Genomic DNA, 22624 nt, shown 5'->3' with positions numbered 1-22624 from the left:
ACTGTTTTTTCTAGAACCATTTGATATTGATTTTCACCTAAATCTTGTTAGTCTACCAAGTCACAGGTAAGGAAATCAATAATTATCTGGTCCCTGCAATCGATAACTTGGAGACAAGTATTTTCACCAACCAATATGTTACAGAAATATTCTGAAAGTAGGGTACACACTTGCTCATTAAAATACTTTCTTATCTAAAAGAGGAAGAATGTCCTGAATGTCAAACATTCATGGTTTAATCTTCATATTTATTTATATTTATTATAGTGTAGAGTAAGTTATTCTGTAATTTGGGGCTAAAACAAAAGATAATATTTGATGAAACCTACTTATCACTGTCTATCTGTTGCTGAAACTGAACAAAAGAGTTTTGCCTTTCTCATCTAAGGGTAACATCAGACCCTTGTATATGCAAGCCTACCTTCTGTTTTTATGCTCAGCCTCATACAGTACCAAAGTCCCAATTCTGCACCTTCTTTTATTTTACCCTGGGGAAACATAAATCCATATCATATGTCTATGCCATGATCTTTCCCTTCAATTACTTTAGCTTCTCCAAGACACTTATGGTTGATTATTGATCATTAATTATATCAAACTCCATTTAAAGGCAAATGAAATGTGCCACTAGGCAGAGTATTCAATTAGCAAGCAGAAAGTCTTTTCAAAAACTCTGAGGCCTTAACTTCTTGTGCTACAATATGAATTTTATTATGCTAAAACTCCACTTATAGTAATTTTAGTAATACAACTCTTTTTTAAAAAGAATTTATTTATTTTTTTTAGTTGTAGTTGGACACAATCTCTTTATTTATTTTTAGGTGGTGCTGAGGATTGAACCCAAGGCCTCGCATGTGCTAGGCAGCGCTCTACTGCTGAGCCATAACCCCAGCCTGTAATAAAACTCTTCTTTATGCTACTCAATACATTAAACAAATGAAACTTTCCTCCCCTTTAAGACATCACTTTGGCTACAAAAATGTCCCCAAAATGCACCACTAGGTCTTGAACCAGATCTTCTCCAATCAAGGTCACCATCTTCTAATTATTTTGTGAAAATACTTATATTTTCCTCTCTATGAGCAAGTTTTATTAACCTCAGCAGATTAGTTTCAGGTGCATGGTCAAACAGAATACACCAAAATGCATATACAAACTAGATCTCAGTGTTACTCAAACTTTAAAAAATGAATGTCATCATCTCTAACGCACAACTTTCTCTCAAAAACAAAACACTAATTTGCAGTGCAGGACATACTATTCCACGGAATTATCTTTTTTATCCTCAGTATTTCCTGGTTCCACCATTAGCACCACAACTGTTAAGTAGACTTCAGAGAATTATCTCGCTAAACCCAATCTGTTGATTATTACCACCATGATCACTCAGACCTCTGATTAAAGAGGAAAGATAATCATGGTTCAAAACACTCTGAATTCCTATTTCAATATAGCTGTCTCAAGGACCTTGTGGTTTGGAGCAGGTATGGATCTGAAACAAAACTCTGGGGAATTGAATATTCACATACCCCAGCCCAGAACTATTATTTTTATCACTAGTATCCCACCACTGATTTTTCACCCAAACTTTCTGAGAACTCACCAGGTATAAAAATCAATATTTCTTGTATGACCCTCGAAACAGATAAATTGGAAACATCTGGAATTATCCAAAAACTAATATGATTCAAAGACAATGTGATAACAGAGTATATCATATTTCACCTGCTGGAGAATGTCTAAGTGAAGATTAATATCAATGACAATAATAAGATCTCTTTAAAATAAGGCAAATTGAAGCCAAAGGTTTCTTAAAAATGAATTAAGTAATTGATAATTCAATTTCCTGTAATCTATATTTGAGGTATTATGCCAAGTACTGTGAACATAGGATAAATAAAATAGAGTCTTTATTAACAAGTAGCTAAAGATCTAATGAAGGAGGAAGATCATTGCAATATAAACTACTAAGGAAGATATTTGAACTAAGAAATGAGGCATTGAGTGTACTCAAAGTTTCACAAGGATGTGTCACTTGAACTAGGTCTTAAAGGAGGAATAATGTGAACCAGGTAGATGAAGAGTAAAAATAAGGTTGAAAAAGGAACAAATATTAAGGAATGCAGGGAAAATGTATGTGCAAAAGCATGAAAAAAATGGTGAGTTTGGGGAATGTTGAGAAAGATCACTGTCTGGAATCTATGAATATGTCCACCTAATTTGGAATTAAGTTATGAAGGATTTTTGGCTCTCAGGCAAGCTCTTATGAAGCCCCCTCCACATTCAGAGCCATTTTTGTCCACATGTTCACCTATTTACTCTTTTATTTCTTGTATCAATTTAATCCTCAAGTTTGCTTCTATATATTCCTCCCTGCCTATTTCAACCTAGCTTTGGCCTCTGGTTCTCAGTCAGTTCTGTCCTTTGCTTTTCTTCCTACTTTTGTAATTTTTAAATGTAATGCTTCATTAATTTCTCTGTACTAGATGGCAAGCTGTTCCAGCAATTTTTCCTATAGAGACTGACACTATGGTAACTATTTCCTAAACCTGTACCCAGGCAACTCTTCTACAAATGTCTAAAGGTTATGCTGACCTAGATTTTCCTTTTTAGATATCCACATGATTTCCTGTTATTACAAACACATGCTTTCCTTTACTGGTTTCCTATTTCAAACTGAATGTAACTCAAACTGGACCATCTGACATTCAAAACACATTATATTTCTCCAAAACTACTTTTCCAGCTTATTTTCCAGTACTTCCTTATAAGAACTTCATGCTTCTATAAACCTTGACCACTTACTCTTCCCTACATATCATGTACATTTTCCTATCTTTTTTTGGCTTATAACCTTCTTTTTTATTATAAATTCTGCCCCTCCATCTACTTGATATAAACCTTCCAGATAAAATTAAATTGCCTGTTCCTAATCCCTTCATCTTGGAGCAATTCCTTCCTCCTGAAAATTCATGTGAATCTTGATGATACTTCTCTGTGGCACTAGTTACAAATTCCCTAGTGGCTATTTTAGTACATATATTTGTCCCCTACCAAATTGCAAGTTCTCTAATAGCTGGGACCCTATCTTATTCAGATTTCCTGCCTTCCTTATGAAGCCAATACCTTCAATCTCTTATTTAGGTCTTCACTGATCTTCTTCATAAGAGTTTTGTACTTTTAAGCTATAGATCCTGAACACATTTTGTTATATTTATATTTAAATATTTAATTTTTATTGAAGCTATTGTAAATGAATGGTATATTAAATTTCAATGTCCAATTGTTCATTACTAACATATGGAAGTTAAGACTAAATTTTTCTATGTTGATCATGTATCCTGCAATTTTGTTAAACTCCTTTCTTAGGCCTAGAAGTTTATTTTGTCTAGTAGATTTTTCCGGATTTTCTAAATATAAAATTACGTAATGTGCAAGCAAGAACAATTGCATCTTTTCCTTTTAAATTTTCTTACTTCTTATTTCCTTTTCTTGCGTATTGCATGGCTAGGACTTCCATTACTATGTTGGGTAGGAATTCTGAGAAAAAACATACTTGTCTTTTATGAAATGCTAGAGGGAAGGCTTTCAATTTTTCACCATTATGTATGAAGTTAATCGTATGTTCTTCATAAATTCTCTTCATCAGATTGAGGAGATTCTTTTCAGTCCCTAAAGTGAAGTTTTATCTTCAATGTATGTTGAGTTTATTCAAATGCTTTTTTTCCCACCAAATGAAAATATCATGTGGGTTTTCTTTTTTACAATCTTAATATGATGATTTATATTAATTGATTTTGAAATATTGAAGCAGCCTAGTATTTCTAGAATAAAGCCCACTTGGTCACACTTTATACTTCATTTTACATATGGCTAGATTTGAGGTAATAATATTTTGTGAAGGTTTTGGCATCTATTTTCATGACGGATGTTGGTCTTTATACACACACACACACACACACACACACACACACACACACACACTTTTATGTGATGCTGAGGATCAAACCCAGTGCCTCATACTTTCAAGGCAAGCGCTCCACCACTGAGCTCAAGCTCCAGCCCCAGGATGTTGGTCATTAATGACTTTTTATTTTCTACCATTTGTATGATTTTGGTATCAGGGTAATTGTGGCCTCATAAAATGAATGGGAAAATATTTTTTTCCATTTTCTTGGAAAATGCCAGAGAGTTATGTATCTTGTTGCATACAAAAATAGTTCATTCCTTTTTATTGCTAACTAGTATTCCATAGAATGGCTGTACCACTGTTTATCCATTCACCAATTGTTTTAGTCAGCATTTTTGCTGCTGTGACCAAAAGACCTGACAAGAACAATTAGAGAAGGAAACGTTTATTTTGAGTCTCACAAGTTCAGAGATCTCAGTGCATTGACAGCCAGCTCTGTTCCTTGGGGCTTAAGGCAAGGCGGAACTTCAGGGTAGAAAGGTGTGGTAGAGGAAAGCTACTCAGGGCATCACACCAGGAAGGAGGAGGGGTGGGGAGAATTCCTCACCAGAAACAAAATACATACTCCAAAGGCATACCCTCAATAACCGCCCTGCTCTAGCCATACACTACCTACCTATAGTAACCACTCAATTCCTATCAGAGGATTAACATACTGATTAGGTTAAGGCTCTCTTAACCCAATCGTTTTACCTCTAAGCTTTCTTACTTTGTCTCACACATGAATTTTTTGGGGACACTGAATATACAAACTATAACTCCAATGGAAAGACATTTTGGGTTTTTCCAGTTTGGGAAAATTATGAACACAGATGCAATAAATATTCAATTACATTTTTTGTGATAACTCAGTTTTTATTTTTCTAGGGCATATGTGATAATAGCAGTAAAATTGCTTGGTTATATGGCATCCAAACTGTTTTGCCAACATTTTTTTTTGCAAAAATACTGTATCAAGTTGTAATATATGAGAGAAACAATTGTTCCTCAGCTTGTCCACCCATGGTACTTTTGCCATTCTAACAATTGTAAGGTTTATTTTATTGTGGCTTTATATTTCAGTTTCCTAATGATTGAAGTTGTTGAACTTCTTTTCATGTCCTTATGTGCCATCCATATCTCCTTTTTGGTGAAGTGTCTACTCAAACCTTTTACCCATTTTTTATTTGTGTTTGTTTTGTTGAGTTTTAACAGTTCTTTTTTAGATATTTTTAGAGCAATGTTATGTTCACAGCAAAACTGAGCAGAAAGCAGAGAGTTCCCATATGTCCCCTCACACCCAACATATATAGCCTCCCTGTTTTTGTCGGCTTTTTCACTGTTGTGGCTTAAATACATGACCAGAACAATTGTAGAGGAGGAAAAGTTTATTTGAGGGCTCATGGTTTCAGAGATCTTAGTCCAGGACAGCTGGCTCTATTCTTTGGGGCTCAAGGTGAGGCAGGATATCATGGCAGAAGAATATGGCAGAGGGAAGCAGCTCACATGATGATCAGAAAGCAGAGAGAGAGAGAGGTCTCCACTTGCCAAATACTAATATGTTCCCCCAAAGCCACACCCCTGATTCTCACCTTCTCCAGCCACACTCTACCACTTCAAATACCACTCAGTTAATCCCTATCAGGGGATTAATTCACTAATTAGGTTAAGACTATAACTCTGTCATTTCTCCTTCGAATCTTGCATTTTCTCACACATGAGCTTTTGGGGGACTCCACATCTAAAACATAACACTCCCCAACTATTCACATCCCACACCAGAGTGGCACCTTTGTTACTACTGATGAACCTGTATGACATATTATTACCACCTAAAGTCTATAGTTTACTCAGTGTCATAGTCTGTGGGTTTTGAAAAATATATAATGACATGTATCCACCATTATAGTATCATACATAATGTTATGGTTTGGATGTGAGGTATCCCCCAAAAAGTTCACATGTGAGACAATGCAAGAAGATTCAGGGGAGAAATGATCAATTTTAGCCTTAACCTAATCAGTGAGTTGATCTCTGATGGAATTAACTGAGTGGTAACTGGAGGCAGGTTGGGTGTGTCTGTTGGAAGTACTTAATTGGGGGCATGGCTTTGGGGTATATATTTGTATCTGGCAAGTGGTGACCTCTCTCTCTGCTTCCTTATCACCATGTGAGCTGCTTCCCTCTGACAACTCTTCTGCCATGATATTCAGCCTCACCTGGAGCCCTGAGGAATGGTGCTGGACTTCTAAAGACTGATACCTCTGAAACTGTGAGCCCTCAAAAAAATTTTTCCTTCTCTACAATTGTGCTGATTGGGTCCTTCAGTCACAGCCGCATAAGAGCTGACTAAAACACACAATATTTTCACTGATCTAAAAACCCTCTGTGTTCTGCATATTCATTACTCCTTGGGGTGGGAGTGTGACTTGGTGGTAGAGTGGTTGCTTGGCATCAATCCCCAGCACCACCAAAATAAAGGTAAATGTCATCTATTTCTCTCCTCTAACCATTGACAACCACCAATCTTTTTACTGTTTCTCTAATATTGTCTTTTCCAGAATGTCATATAGTTGGAATCATATGGTATTTAAACTTTTTCAGATTGATTTCTTTCATTTAGCATTACATATTTAAAATACTTAAGGTCATGATTGATAAGTCAAATTTTTCATACTGAATAATACTTCATTCCCTGAACAGACTGAAGTTTAATTGCCCCATTCAACAATGAAAAGACATTCTAGTTAGCCTCCAAGTTTTAGCAAATATGAATAAAGCTGCTATAAATATCTACATGTATATTTCTATGTGGATATGTTTTTAATCATTTGTGTAAACACAAGGGAATACAATTGCTGGATCACATGGTAAGAGTATGTTTAGCTGTGTAAGAAATTGCCACCATTCCCATCAGCAATGAATCAGAGTTCCTATTGACCCACATCCTTGCCAGTATTTGGTGGTATTAGTATTTTATATTTTAGGCATTCTATTAAATGTATAATGGTATCTTATTGTTGTTTTAATTTGCAATTCTCCAATGACATAGGATGTTGCACATCTTTTCATGTTTATATTACATCTCTATGCCTTCTTTGGTAAGATGTCTGTTCAAGTCTTTGGCCCACTTTTAAATAGAATTGTTTGTTGTCTTATTGTTGACTTTTAAGTCTTATTTGTATATTTTGGACAACAGTTCTTTGTGCATCTTTTGCAAATAATGTCTCCTGTATTATGCACTCTCTGATCATTCTCTTGACAGAGATTTTTCACAGAGTGGTTTACTATATTTACTGTATTTATTTGGATCTATTTCTGGGTTCCCTATTCCTGTTGCATTGATCTATTTGTCTGTATTTCCATCAGTACCACACTTTATTTACTGTAGTTTTATACTGCCTTCATAGTGTCCCAGAGATTTTGATATGTTGTATCAGTGTTCTCATTTATCTCTAAGAATTTTTTAATCTTATCTTTAATGTATTTTGCAACCCATTGTTCATTCAATAGCATATTATTTAGTCTCCAAGTGTTTTTTATTTTATCATTTATTTCTAATTCCATTGCATTATGATCTGATAGAATGCAGGATAGTATCTCTACTTTTTTGTATTTGCTAAGAATTTCTTTGTGGAATAATATATGGCATATTTTAGAGAAAGATCCATGTGCTGCTGAAAAGAAGGTGTATTTCCTCATTGATGGATGAAATATTCTACATATGTAAGTTAAATTTGATTTATTGATTGTATTATTGAGTCCTATGGTTTCTTTGTTCAGCTTTTGTTCAGAAGATCTATCAAGTGATGAAAGAGGTGTGTTAAAGTTAACCATAATTATTGTGTTGTGATCAATTTGACTCTTGAGAAAATTTTGTCTGATGAATGTAGATATTCCATTGTTTGGAACATATATATTTATTATTGTTATGTGCTGTTGATGCAGGGTTCCCTTGAGCAGTATGAAATATCCTTCTTTATCCCTTTTGATTAACTTAGGTTTGAAGTCTACTTTATTTGATATGAGGATGGAGACCCCTGCTTATTTTTTCAGTTCATGTGAGTGGTATGTTTTTTTCTAATTTTTTACCTCAGTCTGTGGATGTCTTTTTCTATGAGATGAGTCTCTTAGAGGCAGCGTATTGTTCAGTCTTTTTTTAAAAATCCAATCTGCCAGTCTGTCTTTTCATTGGTGAGTTTAGGCCATTAACATTCAGGATTATTATTGAGGCATGATTTGTATTCCCAGCCATTTTTGTTTATTTTGGGTATTTAACTTTACTTGATTTCTCCTTTGATTCATTTTTCCTTTAGTGTAATACCTCCCTCTGCTGATTTTCATTATTTTTTTTTCATTTCCTCCTCATGGACTATTTTGCCAAGAATGTTCTATAGCTGTTAATTCGTTTAACTTTTGTTTATCATGGAAAGTTTTTATTTCATCATCAAATCTAAAGCTTAATTTTGCTGGATATAAGATTCTTGGTTGGCATCCATTTTCTTTCAGAGCTTGACATATGTTGTTCCAGGATCTTCTAGCTTTTAGGGTCTGGGTTGAAAAATGTGCACATATCCTAATTTGTTTTCCCCTATATGTAATCTTATTCCTTTCTCTTGTGGCTTTTAAAATTCTCTCCTTATTCTGTATGTTAGGGATTTTCATTATAATGTGCCTTGGAGTATCTGTTGTAATTTTGTACATTTGGCATCCTGTAAGCTTCTTGTATTTGGTTTTCCAACTCATTCTTCATGTTTGGAAAACTTTTCTGCTATTGTTTCATTGAATAGATTGTTCATTCCTTTGGTTTGGAACCCTTTGCCTTCCTCTATCCCAATAATTCTTAAATTTGGTCTTTTTATTTTATCCCATATTTCTTGAGTGTTCTACTCATGGTTTCTTACCATCTTTGTTGTGTGATCTACATTCTTCTCAAGATTATATATTTTGTCTTTATTGTTTGAGATCCTGTCTTCCAAGTGATCTAATCTGTTCCTGATGCTTTCTATTGAGCTTTAAATTTGGTTTATTGTTTCTTTCATTTCAAGGATTTCTGTTTGTTTTTGTTTTCAGAACCTCTATCTCCTTATTGAAGTAATCTTTTGCTTCCTGTATTTGCTCATGTAGCTCTTTATCAAAGTGATCTTTTGTTGCCTATATTTGCTTTCTTATATCATCCTTTAATTCACAGAACATTTTAATTATGTACCTCCTTAACTCCTTCTCTGTACTTTCTTCTATTGTGCTGGCCATGGATTTTAATAATATAGTATCCTCATTTGTTTGGAGCACTTTTTTCCCTTGTTTTTTTTTTCATATTGTTCCTGTGTCTTCCCTTCTACCACTGTGGATCTGAGGTGTTCCAGTTTTTATCCTATGAGCTTATAGTGCTCCTGCGGGGTTCCAATACCTCTCCTTTGAGGAGAAGAACAATGTGAACAGATCACATACAAACAATATACAACCTTAACCCAAATAGCTGCTATTAAGACATTTACAGTTTTGTCACAATATACTTAAATGGTTGGTTCAATTATTGTCTACAATATAAACAGTATGTTTGCAAGAGGGTTTACAATTTCTGGTTGTGGACAAAGAACCAGGGGTGAAGTGTGGAATGAGATGTTGAAGGGGTAAGAGGTTAGTATACAGCATTAGTATATCTTAGGAAGTGTGAAAGAGGAATCTAAAGAAGATGGTTAGTAGCTGGAGAAGAGAGAGGAAGTCATTTGGGGGACACAAGTAAGTGGGAAGACAATAGAGTACATAAAACAAATACACATAAATATTAAGAAAAATTTTAAAAATAATTAATTAATTAACTGTGTGGAGTTAGTATTAATTAATTAAGGATTATTTTGTTTGGAGATCAGTATCTTTCCTGCTTCTCTTCTGATCTAATAGCTAGGATTGTCTGTTGTTTGCTGGTATTTCCACCCTCAGGAGGTGATAGTTACCAGGATGGGAGGGCTGGTCTTGGGTGCAGGTCACCTGAAAGTGAGGTATGTCACCAGCCAGTCCCTGATGGGATCTCCTTTGAGGCCTACTTGTGTGATGTGGGTGCCTGGTCTTATCTCCTTATATCGTCTGTAGACCTCACATTTCCTGGTCTTTAATTTAGTCTCTAAACTGTATCTCACTCACCCTCTCCCTTTCTACTTCCTACTCAGGGACCTTTCTCTCCAGAGGTCTTGTGGGCTGCTCTCTGGGGGCTGCACACCTGTCATGGAGAGCTGTTTTGCATTGGGTAGGCACTGTGTGGAGTTAGCAGTGCTGGGGAGGGGGGAGCTGGGAACTATCAGTACTTGCCCAGTGGTGTTCCAAGCTGGGTGTTGTCCTGACTAAAAATGGCAATGAAAGTGTCCCAAGATGGAGGCGACTGCTTTCAGTGATGGAGTGTCAGGTCAGGGGGTGGGGGATGGGGGGGCAGTGTCACTGGTTGATGTGTTCAAAGATGCAGCTCTGTGGCATGCAGTGTTGTGGCTATCAGCTGTTTCCAGACCAGTGTGGGGCTCCTCAGTTGTCTGCAGGGCTGTCCTGGGCCTGCCTGCTCAAAATTTCTTATTATCCCTTAATGTCCATATACTGAAATGATGTCCTCTCTTTCATTTCAGATATTGATCACTTGTATTTTTTCATTTTTCTTAGTCTAAACAGAAGTTTATAGATTTAATTGATCCTTTCAAAGAAACAGCTTTTGGTTTTGGTGAGTTTCTGTATTGATTTTCTATTCACGTTTTATTTCTATTTTGTATTTCTCTAATTTTAATTTCTACTTCCACTATTGATTTCTGCTCTATTTGTTTTTGTTTCCTTTTCTTTACTTGATTTGGGTTCAATTTGTTTTCCTTTTTGTTTTCTTAAAGTAGAAAACTTAAATGATTGATTTTATATTTTTTTTCTTTTCTAATATATGCACTCAATGCTATAAAATTTCCACTGCTTTTACTCCATCCCACAAATTTTGATAAGTTGTATTTTCATTTTTAATTAATTCAAAGTATTTCTCAATTTTTCTTAATATTTCATCTTTTGAATGAAATCACTTTATTGAGGTGTAATTTACATGGAAAAAGATGTAAACATTTAATATATATACACCTTGATGACTTTGGAAATAAGCATACACCCATGAAACCATTACCATTATCTATGCCATTAAATCATCAATAATCTCCAAAAGTTCTCTCCAGTTCCTTAGTACTGTTTTTTTTTTTTGGCATGTGATTAGAACATTTAATATATTCATTAAATGTTCTTTATTAATTCAGCCATTGTTGGGCAACTAGGCAGATTCCACATTGATTCTATTGTGAAAAGTGCCATAATAAACATGAGGAGTGGGGCTGGGGTTGTGGCTCAGTGGTAGAGCTCTTGCCTAGGATGTGCAAGGCCCTGGGTTCAATCCTCAGCATCACATTAAAATAAAGGTATTGTGTCCAACTACAACTAAAAAAGAATAAATATTTTTTAAAAACATCGGAAGTGAAAGGAGGGGATAGCATATGGGGATAGGAAGAACAGTAAAATGAATTGGACATTATTACCCTATATACATATGATTACATGACCAGTGTGATTCTACATCATGTACAACCCAAAGAATGAGAAGTTATATTCCATTTGTGTATGATGTGTCAAAATATACTCTCCTGTCATGTATAACTAATTAAAACAAAAAAAAATGGGTATGCAAGTATCTCTTTGAAATTTTGATTTAATTTCCTTTGGATATATACAAAGAAGTGAGATTGCTGAATCATATGGTAAATCTAGGTTTAGTTTTCTGAGAAACTTCCATACTATTCTCCATAATTGCCATATACATGGACATTTCCACCAACAGTATATGAAAGTTCATTTTGCTCTACATTCTGGCCAGAATTTTTAGTAACAGCCATAATAACTGAAGTGAGATTATATCTCATTATAGTTTTAATTTGCCTTTCCCTGATGACTAAACATATTGAGTATTTTTCACACAGTTGTTTATCCTTTGTGTTTCTTCTTTTGAGAAGTGTCTATTCAGATCACTTGCCTAGATTTTTAGTTGTTGTTAGTAGTGATGACTTCCGAACTCCTTTTATACCATACTGAAAATCAGAAGTTTCTATTTGCTATAACATTTTATATTTTATATGTATATTTTAATGGTTTCTCTAAGGATTATGATACCTGACTTTTGAGAGTCAAATTAGGGTTACTATTTTACCACTTTTGACAGACAGAAAATTTACAACCATAAATGTACCTTCATCTTTCCATAATTGACATTTATTTTATAGACGTCATGTGTATGACATCAATATATGTTGAAAACTCCTTAAGATAAGTTTGACTTCCAATATTCTACTTATTCTTTCAAATTTAAGAAAAAAAATACTCTTTCATATTTGTGTGGATATCTATCATTTCTTTCCTCTTCCCTGATTACTGGAGTACTAAATATGATCATGTCCTTTAACCTGAATATCTTCCTTTAGCATTTGTTTCAGAATGGATCTTCTGTCAAAGCTTTCTCTTATTTACCCGTTATCTGATAATTTCTTTATTTCACACTGATTTCTAAAGGAAGTTTTTAAACTCTGAACATCAAATTCAGGATTGAGAGTTCTTTTCTTTCAGCACTTTGAAATTGTTGTCCCACTATCTTATGGATTCCATGGTTTTTAATGAAATCCTCAAAATTTTAGTCATTGTCCTACTATATTGAATGCATTCTTTTTTTCCAGCTTTTTTCCAGATTTTTCTTTTCTTTTACTTTCTTTTCTTCAATTGAATGCAATATTTGTACATATTTATCTGGTACAGTCTATGTTTCAATTCATGTACATATTGTATAGTGATCAACTCAGGGTTATTAGCATACCTATCAATTATACTTTTATCATTTCTTTATGGTGAATATACTGAAAATCCTCTCTTCTAACTCTTTTGAGACATAATGCATTATTGTTAACCATATTTATTCTACTGTGCTGGAGAACACTAGATATGATTTTTACTGGTTTGATTATTATGTGTCTAAACATTGTTTTATTTGTGTTTATCCTTTTTGGAATTTGCTGAGCTTCTTGGATCTGTAAATTTGGGGAGTTTTCAGCCATTATTTCTTCATTTCTTTCTCTACACTTACTCCTCATTTCAGAGATACATTGGCATGAAATTTAGAACTTTTTAATTGTCTCACAGTTCCTTGAGACTCTTTATCTTTTTCAAAGTCTTTCTATTTTTTTTTCAAATTGGATAATTTCATTTGATCTGACTTCAAGTTAATTGACTCTTTTGTCATCTTCATTCTCCTAATAAGCCAGGTATTGAAGTGTTTTTTCTGATATTATATTTTTCAGTTCTAAAACTTACATTTTATTCTTATTTTATCATTTCCAATCTCAGCTAAAAAATTCTATCCTACCATCCTTCAAAAGTGTACTTAACTTTATCTCATGGAGCATAGTTAGAACATCTGCTTCATAGTCTTTTATAATCCCAACATCTTGATAATCCCAGGACTGGTATGTATAAGGTAATTTTTTAAATCAAAAGCTGGTCCCTTTTTCTTACTTCTTTTTTATTATTTTTAATATTTATTTTTTAGTTGTAGTTGGACACCATATCTTTATTTTATTTATTTACTTTGATGTGGTGCTGAGGATCAAACCCAGGGCCTTATACATGCTAGGCAAGCACTCTACCACTGAGCCACAATCCCAGCCCTCTTACTCCTTTTTATGTTGAATCCTTTCTGATTATATCCTGAATTTTTTAAATGTTTATTTTTTAGTTGTACTTGGACACAATACCTTTTATTTTATTTATTTATTTTTATGTGGTGCTGAGGATCAAACCCAGGGCCTCACATTTTCTATGCAAGTGCTTTACCACTGAGCCACAACCCCAGCCAGTATCCTGAACTTTTTGAATATTGTATTGTGTAGATGCTCTATTCTACCATAATCTTCTGGAGAATTTTATTTTTCTTCTTGTTCTTTCAGTAGACAATCAATCCAACTATATTTATACCATGAGTTTTTTCTTCCATTCCTTAAGCATGGTTCTGACCTCAGTTCAATGTTCAAAATCTTTCCTATGCTGCCTTGGTTCTGCCTCACAAATGTATCAACCATAAGTTAGTTTGAAACTTGGGTCATGACTTAAAACTGTTCCATTTTCAAAGCCTTTGCTAAACTGCTTTTGGCCTGTCCCACATATGTGCTATTTAGCAGGGAGCCCAAGATTGTGCTGGTTCATATACAGAGTTTGTTTCCCTCTCCCCCTAACCTCCCCATTCAACCTTTTCTAGCCCACAGGGTCCCTTTTTCTTTTTTGTCTGAACATAAATAGTGGCTTTTTATTGAAATTTTAGCCATTAAGAACATTGTTCTGCCATGCATCTCTTTGATTACTTTTTAAGTTTTGTTGTCTTTTTTAATGTCTTTGGACAGTTGATTTCTGCATTCATTCAGAACTTTCAGTTTTAATCAAGTAGAGAAACAGGCTGTTACTGGTTTCACCTTACCATGCTAGACAAAGAATTAATGAATGACCTTAAATAACTTAAGTTCTTTCCCTACTATATGTTGTGAGTAATAATCTCATTCCTACCTACAGGACTGTTAGAAAGGTAAAGTAAGGTCATATATATATATATATATATATATATATACATACACATATACACACATATATGAATCTGTCTCCTGTTTTCACAGTTCCCAGTAATTATGATTGCTAAGTAAAGGAAAATCTTCTGAAAAGAATAATTTTTAAACTTTTTATTTGGAAATACTTGTAAACTTCTAAAAAAATTGCAGAAATTGTACAGAAAGCTCACATATATTCCTCACCAGATTTCCCTAATGTGAATAACTTAGATAATTAGAATATAATGATCAAACCAGGAAATTAATAATTTGATATTATTAAATAAATTACAAATGCTGTTCCAATTTCACCAGTTTGTATTTAAGTGAGTTTTCTTCTGTTCCAGTACCTAATCCAAGGTCTCACTTTGCACTAGTTGTTGATACTTCTTATTCTATTCCACTCTGTGACAGTTGCTCAGTCTTGTCATTTATTTTGTAGAGTGTTTCTCAATTTGAATACATCAGATAGTTTCTCTTCATTAGATTATAAAGTATAGATTGTTGGTGAGAATACCACAGAAATGATGTGCATCACATCACACAGTCACATGAAGTTGACATATTTTAATCATTACGGATGTTAATCTTTTTTTTTTTTTTTTTTTTGTACCTGGGATTGAACGCAGGGACATTCCACCACTGAGCCACATCTCCAGCCCTGTTTTGTATTTTATTTAGAGACAGGGTCTCACTGAGTTGCTTAGTGCCTTGCTAAGTTGCTTAGGCTGGCTTTGAACTCACGATCCTCCTGCCTCAGCCTCCTGAGCTGCTGGAATTACAGACATGGGTCACTGCGCCTAGCAGAGATGTTAATCTTGATCACTTGGCAAAGGTGAAGTCTATTGTGTTTCTCCACTAAGAAGCTACTGATTTCCCCTTTTAAATTAATAAATAGATTGTGGCAGATGCCTTGAGATTATGCAAATATCCTGACTTTCCTCACATTTTCACCTGCTAATATTAGCATGCATCAATTGATACTGGGTACAATAAGTATTACTGTTCATCTAATTGTTCTGTTTTTTCATTCCATCTACATGTATTAATTAGTATTCTTCAGTAAAGAAAACTCTTCTGTCCTCCCATGTATTTACTTATTCGTTATTCAATTATTTATGTATGTCACTATGGACTTGTGTATATGTATATTCAAATTATTTTATGCGTTATAATTCAATACTATCATTATTTATTTTGTTGCTCAAATTGTTCTAGTGTTGGCTATAATAATACCTTCAAGTTAGCTCCTTGTCCTTTACGTCTCCATCCTATTTAAAACATGTCCTTATTTTCTGGAATCACAAAGTATGTCAAGTTAATATTAAACTTTTCTTGCCCTAATCCTGGAATCGGTTACTTCTTGAAGAGGGCTGGCTGATTTTGTGAATGTTCTTCCAGTTTCACCAGTATTTCTTTGTACTTTTTCTGTTCCCGTTTTTTTATTCAAGCTCCCACGATGCATTAGTTGTTGATGTTTAGAAGCCAAGAGTTTTGCTTTGATGTGCTTGTGGCTACTAAATTTCATTGCTCCAAGGCCTTTTGAGTGAACAATCAGAAAATATGTGTATGTATACTAACACAAAAAAGTCCTCTATTTATTATTCTATCTCTCTGTTACTCTCTGTCCCTCCATCTAAACAAATACATGAGTTTACACTGATACTTCTGACTCCAATCCAATTCCTTGATTTATTCTAATTGCCCCTCTATACTTATAACATCTTTCTCTTTACCGTGGTAAATCTGCCAATTACTATCTACAATTTATTTGTGTATTTTGTCAATCCTACACATAAAATATTTTCAAAATTGAGAAAATTTACTCTGTGAGAAACAAATTTACAGTGTTTTGTTTAAGGATTTTTGTCTTAGCCTTACAATAGTGAATCAAAATAATGTTTTCCAGAATTACTCACTATATTAGTTTTCTATGGCTGCTGTAATAACCAGTTGTCCTCACAGTTATGAAGGCTAGAAGTCTAGAATTCAAGTGATGACAAAGTTGATTTCTTCTGAGGGCTGTATAGTAGAATGTGTTCCGTGCTTCTCTCTTAGCTTGTAGTTGTTTACTAGCAATATTTGCCTTCTAGATGTAACACTCCAATCTCTGCTTTCATTTTCATACAGTGTTCTCTCTTTATTTCCTTCTCTTCACATCATCTGACATGTGTGTGTGTGGGGGGGAGGGGTGTCTGTGTCTAGCTTTCCCCTTTTAATAATGACATAAGTTATATAGGATTGGGGCCCAACCTGAATGTTTCATTTTAACTTGATCACTCTTATTTCTAAGTTAAATATTGAGATACTAGGAGTTAGTATCTCAACATATCTTTTTTTTGTGTTAGTAGACAAACCTTAACCCATAACCTCACATTAGTGTTTTGTTGTTGTTGCTTGCAGTATTAGGGATTAAACTTAGGAGTGCTCTACCATGGAGCTGTTTACAACCCTTTTGATTTTTTATTTTGAGACAGGGTCTCTTTAAATTATTCGTGCTGGCCTTGAACTTGTGATCCTTTTTTCTCGGCCTCCCAAGTTGATAGGATTGCAGGCATATGCCACTATGGCAGCTCATTAGTTCTCTTCTTCCCCACCTGCTTCAGTTATATTGCAGTTATAGTGTACATTTTTAATAAAATCATATACATTTGTTACTTTTATATCTCATTTTAGGTTCTTTCCCTACTCCCACCCCCTTAGGGTGGATTTTAATTATTTATTTTGGAAGCGTGTGAAGTACTACTGTGGTAGTACTGTCAAAGTTATACAAAAGGGCATGCTCAGACAAGGGTTACTCCTGTCATCTTTTACTACTGTTATAATTTGTATATGGAATGTCTCCCAAAGGCTCATGTGTTGAAGGCTTGGTTCTCAATGTGGTAATGTTCAAAGGTGTGGCTTTTGAGAAATGATTGGATCATTAGGGTTCTGATTTCATCCATGGGTTAATCCATTGATGGGTTCATAATTGAGTGGTCTATTGGAAGGTGATGGAAACTGTAGAAGGTGGGGTCTAGTTGGAGAAAGTAGTTCACTGGGGACATCACCTAACGGGGTATATCTCATTCCTGATTCCTTCCCTCCAGCTTCCCTGTTCTTTTGGCTGTCACGAGGTTACCAGATCTGCTCCTCTCTGCTGTGATGCTCTGCCTCCTCAGCAAGGAGCCAGCTGATCAAAGACTGAACCTTTTGAAACTGTGAGTCAAAATAAATCTTTCCTCCTTTAAGTTGATTTTCTCAAGTATTTTGTCACATCAATGAAAAGCTGATTAGCACAACTACCTGTTTCATTCTCCCATTCTGTCCACTCCTTTCACAACTGCTCCATGTAGATAACAAACCTCTATAGTTTATGTTCTATCTTTCCTGTATTTTTTGCAAAAGTGAGCAAATACATATTAATGTTCTAATATTTCCTTTTCTTTCATGAAAGGTAATACACTATGGATTATCTTTTATATATGGCTTTCTTCTCTTAACGGTATGTCCTATAAATCATATCAAGTTATTCTTTTGTTTGTTTGTTTTGTGGTACTAGAGAGAGAACCCAGGGCCTTGTGCATGCTATACAAGTGTTCTATCACTGAGATACTTCCTCAGGCTTTTAATTTTTTATTTTGAGAAAGGGTTTCACTAAGTTGCCCAGGCTGGACTCAAATTTGTGATCCTCTTGCCTCAGTTTTTCAAGCATCTGGGATCACAGGCATGCACCCAGCTTCATTTTTTATAGCTACATAGTACTCACGACAAACAAGCTCTAAGGTTGTTCCATGATCTCTGACTCTTAATTTTCCTACCCTTGTCTAATACTCTTCTCTTGAATGTGGGCATGACCTGTGAGTTGCTTCTAACCAATAGAATATGATAAAGATGATGAAATGTACTTTCATAGTTAGTTTGCATAACATTGCTACTTTTGTCTTTCTAGTGGACTATCTATATTGAGTCTCTTTTCTAGCTCTGATGACAGGATGCCAACATATGGAAAAGTCAACATGGCAAGGAACTATAGGAAAACTCTAGTTTCTGAGGACAGATTCCAGCTGATAGCCAGAAAGTAGCTGAGGACCTCAGTCTAACAATCCTCAAAGAACTATATCCTGCCAACGACCATATGAGCCTAGAAGTCGGTCCTTCCCCAGTCAAGCCTCAGATGACTCCCAGTCTTGGCCCACACCTTGATTGGAGTCTTGTAAGAGCTCTTAAGTAGAAGATCCAGGGCCCCTGTCCCTGGAACTTTGAAATAATAAATACATGTTTTCAAGCAACTAAATGTGTGGTCATTTGTCATATAGCAATATAGAGTTGATAAGAGTACTTCATTGGACATATGATAGTTTGACTGTTCTCCTGTATGTGAACACTTAGGTTGTTTTTAATATTTTGCAATTGTAAGCAGTGTTTCAGTGACTAACTTGTGTTATGTACTTAAATATTGTTGGAGGTATATTTTTAAAGTGTTTTGGGGGAGGATTACCAGGTCAAAATGCATAATTTTGTCATATATTATCATATTGCTCTCTAGAAGTGCTATACCAATTTGCATTTCCCATAACACAATAAACAGAATGTATTGTCATTCTTTGTGTGTGTGTGTGTGTGTGTGTGTGTGTGTGTGTGTGTGTGAGAGAGAGAGAGAGAGAGAGAGAGAGAGAGAGAGAGAGAGAGAGAAAGAGAGAGAGATGCTGGGGGATCAAACCCAGGGCCTCTTGATTTTAAGTAAGTGCTCTACAAGTGAGTTACATCCTAAATTCTGTTACTCTTCAATTTTTGCCAGTTTAATGAATGAGAAATGGTATCTCACTTGTTAACATTTGCATTAATCTAAATATGATTGATTTTAACATTTTGCCCAATGTTTTAGGGTCATTTTACTTTCTTTTGAGAGATGAATAAATACTATTAGAGAAAATTAGGGAACAAATCTTTTAATTTTTCAGGATCTACAGAGCTCAGGATAAGGTTCTGGAGTCATATTCAATGTATGAGTTTTGAATAGGCTCATTGAATGAAAGGTTTATGGCTGGAAGTAGCATAGTAATGAGAGGAGCAAGATATTTAGCATTAATATCTGTGTTGAATTCCTAGACTGTCTCCTTACTATGAATGTAAACTTGGTGAGTTTACTGAACCTCCTTCAGGTTTTTAAAAAGATTTTACATCTTCAAATAAATGGAAATAATAAAGTTCCTTTTCTGGTGGTGATTGTGAAGGTTAAATATAATACTAATTCCTAGAATATAGAAGATTTTTCTCCTCCTTTCCTTTTCTCTTACCCATCTCACTAATCAGAGAATATAGAAATAATAAAAATCACAGAAATAAGTAATAACACGATTATCCATATTCTGGGCTTTTGGGATTTATCTCAAGAATTTATCCCAAAACTTAAACATAGAAATGATAATCTGGTTGGAATACCTTCCCTTTCTCTTTGGTGCTCCAAACCTTCTTCTACCTAAATTTATGCAACCCTTACAACCTGTATCACAAGCTCAAGCACTTAATCATTTGTACACATTTGTTCAATAAGAATTTTATTGAGCACATACCACTCTGCAGGGATCATCATTGTAATCACACCCTATACAATGTCACAGTATAAAAGGATTTTATATATGACCTGGTCCAAGCTTTTATTTTTACAGATTAGAGGAGCTAAGCCTAGAGGGAGGAAGTCACCCTAATATTTTATAGTAAATTAGTAGCAGAATCATGATTAGGGCACAGGTTTACTAACACTTAAGTCAATGTTAATCTCATATTTTGTCGAGGATATTCTGGTTATTTTTATACAATCTTTAAGTTAACCCAAGAACCTTTGTGAGAACAGCAAAAAAAAAAAAAGTCTAAAAATAGTAGGTAGCTAGCAGCAGGCTGGTAGCCCAGGGCAACATACTGCTGGTGGATGGTGAGATTTTGACAGATGGATCTCTCAATCCCTTTCCAAACTCCAGATAGTTGATAAATGAATCATTCCTTTGTCCATATTCTGATAGGATTGCTGCTATTTCCTCTGGCTTTCCTCCACTTACAGTAGGCTGGGCCTGAGATTTGGCTTCCTAATTTGCCTGCAAGTCAGAGGCCAACAGAACACATTCTGGTTAAGAATAGCTCTCTGATGTGCTAATTTTTTCATAACCAAACTGTGTCCTAGAACCTATAGTTTTGAGAAGAGCAAGGAAGGATGAAAATGTTGTCAATCTCCAGTTACCAAATTCAATTTAATTCAAACCAAAAGAGTATCTTCAATGTTCCAGGCACTATGATACCTCCAAGGACACAGAAATCCACACAACACTGTCTTTGAGGAACATACAGTCTATTTAAGATACAGTGGACACAGAATTGATAGAATAGGCAAATTGTTTTAGTGTTGCTGGTAAAGGAAAGGAAAGAGTCAAGGAATTTCATCTGCATAATTAATTGAACCACAATTAGTTAAAGTAAGGAATAAGGAGGAGAAACAAGTTTGAGAGGTGGGAAGATGATAAAAATGTTGAATTCAAGGGGTTCATGGCGTATGCAAAATTTCTCAATTTTGTGGTTAACTGATGGATATAGTGGTGTGAAGATTAGAAAAAAAAAAAGAAAGCCAGGATGGAAGGCAAAACTTGAAAATCATTAAAACATAGTTGTGGCTCAGTGGCAGAGTGCTTACTTCACACGTGTGGGGCACTAGGTTCAATTCTCAGTACCACATAGAAATAAGTAAACAAAATAAAGTTATTGCGTCTATTCATAACTAAAAAAAACTAAAGAAATTCTGCAATCTGTATTTGGGGTAAAAATGGGAGTTCATAACCAACTTGAATCTAATGTATGAAACATGATATGTCAAAAGCTTTGTAATGTTTTGAACAACCAATAAAAAAAAAAAGAAACATAGTTGGTTAGCCAAAGAGCTATGCTGAAAGTGATGTGGCAAAAACACCAGTTCACCAGTTCTCCATATTATACTATCTTTCCTGCTGCTGTGAGGAATCATGCAATGGGTACATGCTGATGTGCAGAAGCCAGAAGATTAAAGACCCTGGACCAGAGAGTCATCATATGGAGCTCAGTGACTCTAAAGAGTATCCTGGGCCTAAATGGATATAGAATAAGCAATAAATAAAGCTTAGTTAAGCTCCTGGAAAAAAAAACATAGTTGGTAGCTGAAGTCAGTGTATGATATCAGCCAGTATGTCATCACTAAAGAAAGGGAGGACAGGAAAATACCATGTCCCTGAATACTCTCTTTCTGTTCCCCAAAAAACCTAGCCAAGTTAAGAAAACAATGAGATCAGGCCTGGTGAAAAGTCCACATATATTATCTTCAAAGACATTATCTTTCTCTTATGTACACTGAGAACTAGGTCATCTTAGTGTTATTTGTAGAAAACTATCTTCTTGCATGTACACCAGAACAGTTACTCCTTGGGATACTGGTCATTCAAGGAAGCTAATGCTTATGATGTCACTGATTTTGCAGTCCGAGATATATATCTTCTCTCTAGCTGGGTCAGGTATGGAACTGAGGGCACTGTGGAAAGGACACATGTCACTTATCCATCCAGTCATCACTGGTCAAAACACTGAGGGAGAGGAGGCACTGCTTGGCAAAACACCTTGAGGGATTGCGGTACTGTCTGTTGAGCTTGTCACCATTGACCTCTTCTTGAAGCAGTCACTGTTTCCCATAATAAATCATATGTCTCTCATGCTGTCTCTGGGAAATATCTTTGGCTTTCTTGAAACCTGCCCCCACTGACCTGGCACAACTAAGCTGTGGACATGTCAGCCAGAAAGAGAGAATAGATTGAGAAAAATAGTGCAAGAGTGCAATCTTCAATAATTGTCCAAAACTAGGGAATGGATTCTTCTTTCCATTATATGTAGGAATATATGTAAGTGAAAGTAAATGAAAATTGAATTAGAGAACTCTTAATTTTTTGTCCCACAATTATTTACTCCTTAAACTTTTTGTGAAAAGCATTAATTACTCTTAAAGATGAAAAAAAAGCATTGTGGTAAAGGAGCACATTAT

General features: G+C 35.0%; 1 long non-coding RNA gene across 1 annotated transcript in view; it reads left to right on the top strand.

The window, feature by feature from the left end:
* The window catches only part of LOC120890738 (uncharacterized), a 43839-nt gene extending 24977 nt beyond the window's left edge, over positions 1 to 18862 (top strand). The window contains exons 2-3 of the long non-coding RNA XR_005735140.2: positions 17682 to 17792; positions 18554 to 18862. This is a non-coding gene — a long non-coding RNA (uncharacterized LOC120890738). The remainder of the gene's footprint in view (positions 1 to 17681; positions 17793 to 18553) is intronic.
* Positions 18863 to 22624: the final 3762 nt, after the last annotated feature.

Source organism: Ictidomys tridecemlineatus, chromosome X (assembly GCF_052094955.1).
Source record: "Ictidomys tridecemlineatus isolate mIctTri1 chromosome X, mIctTri1.hap1, whole genome shotgun sequence".
In the NCBI taxonomy this organism is placed as follows: Eukaryota; Metazoa; Chordata; class Mammalia; order Rodentia; family Sciuridae; genus Ictidomys; species Ictidomys tridecemlineatus.
Note: the sequence above shows the minus strand (reverse complement) of the source record. Positions and strands in the feature narration are given on the sequence as shown.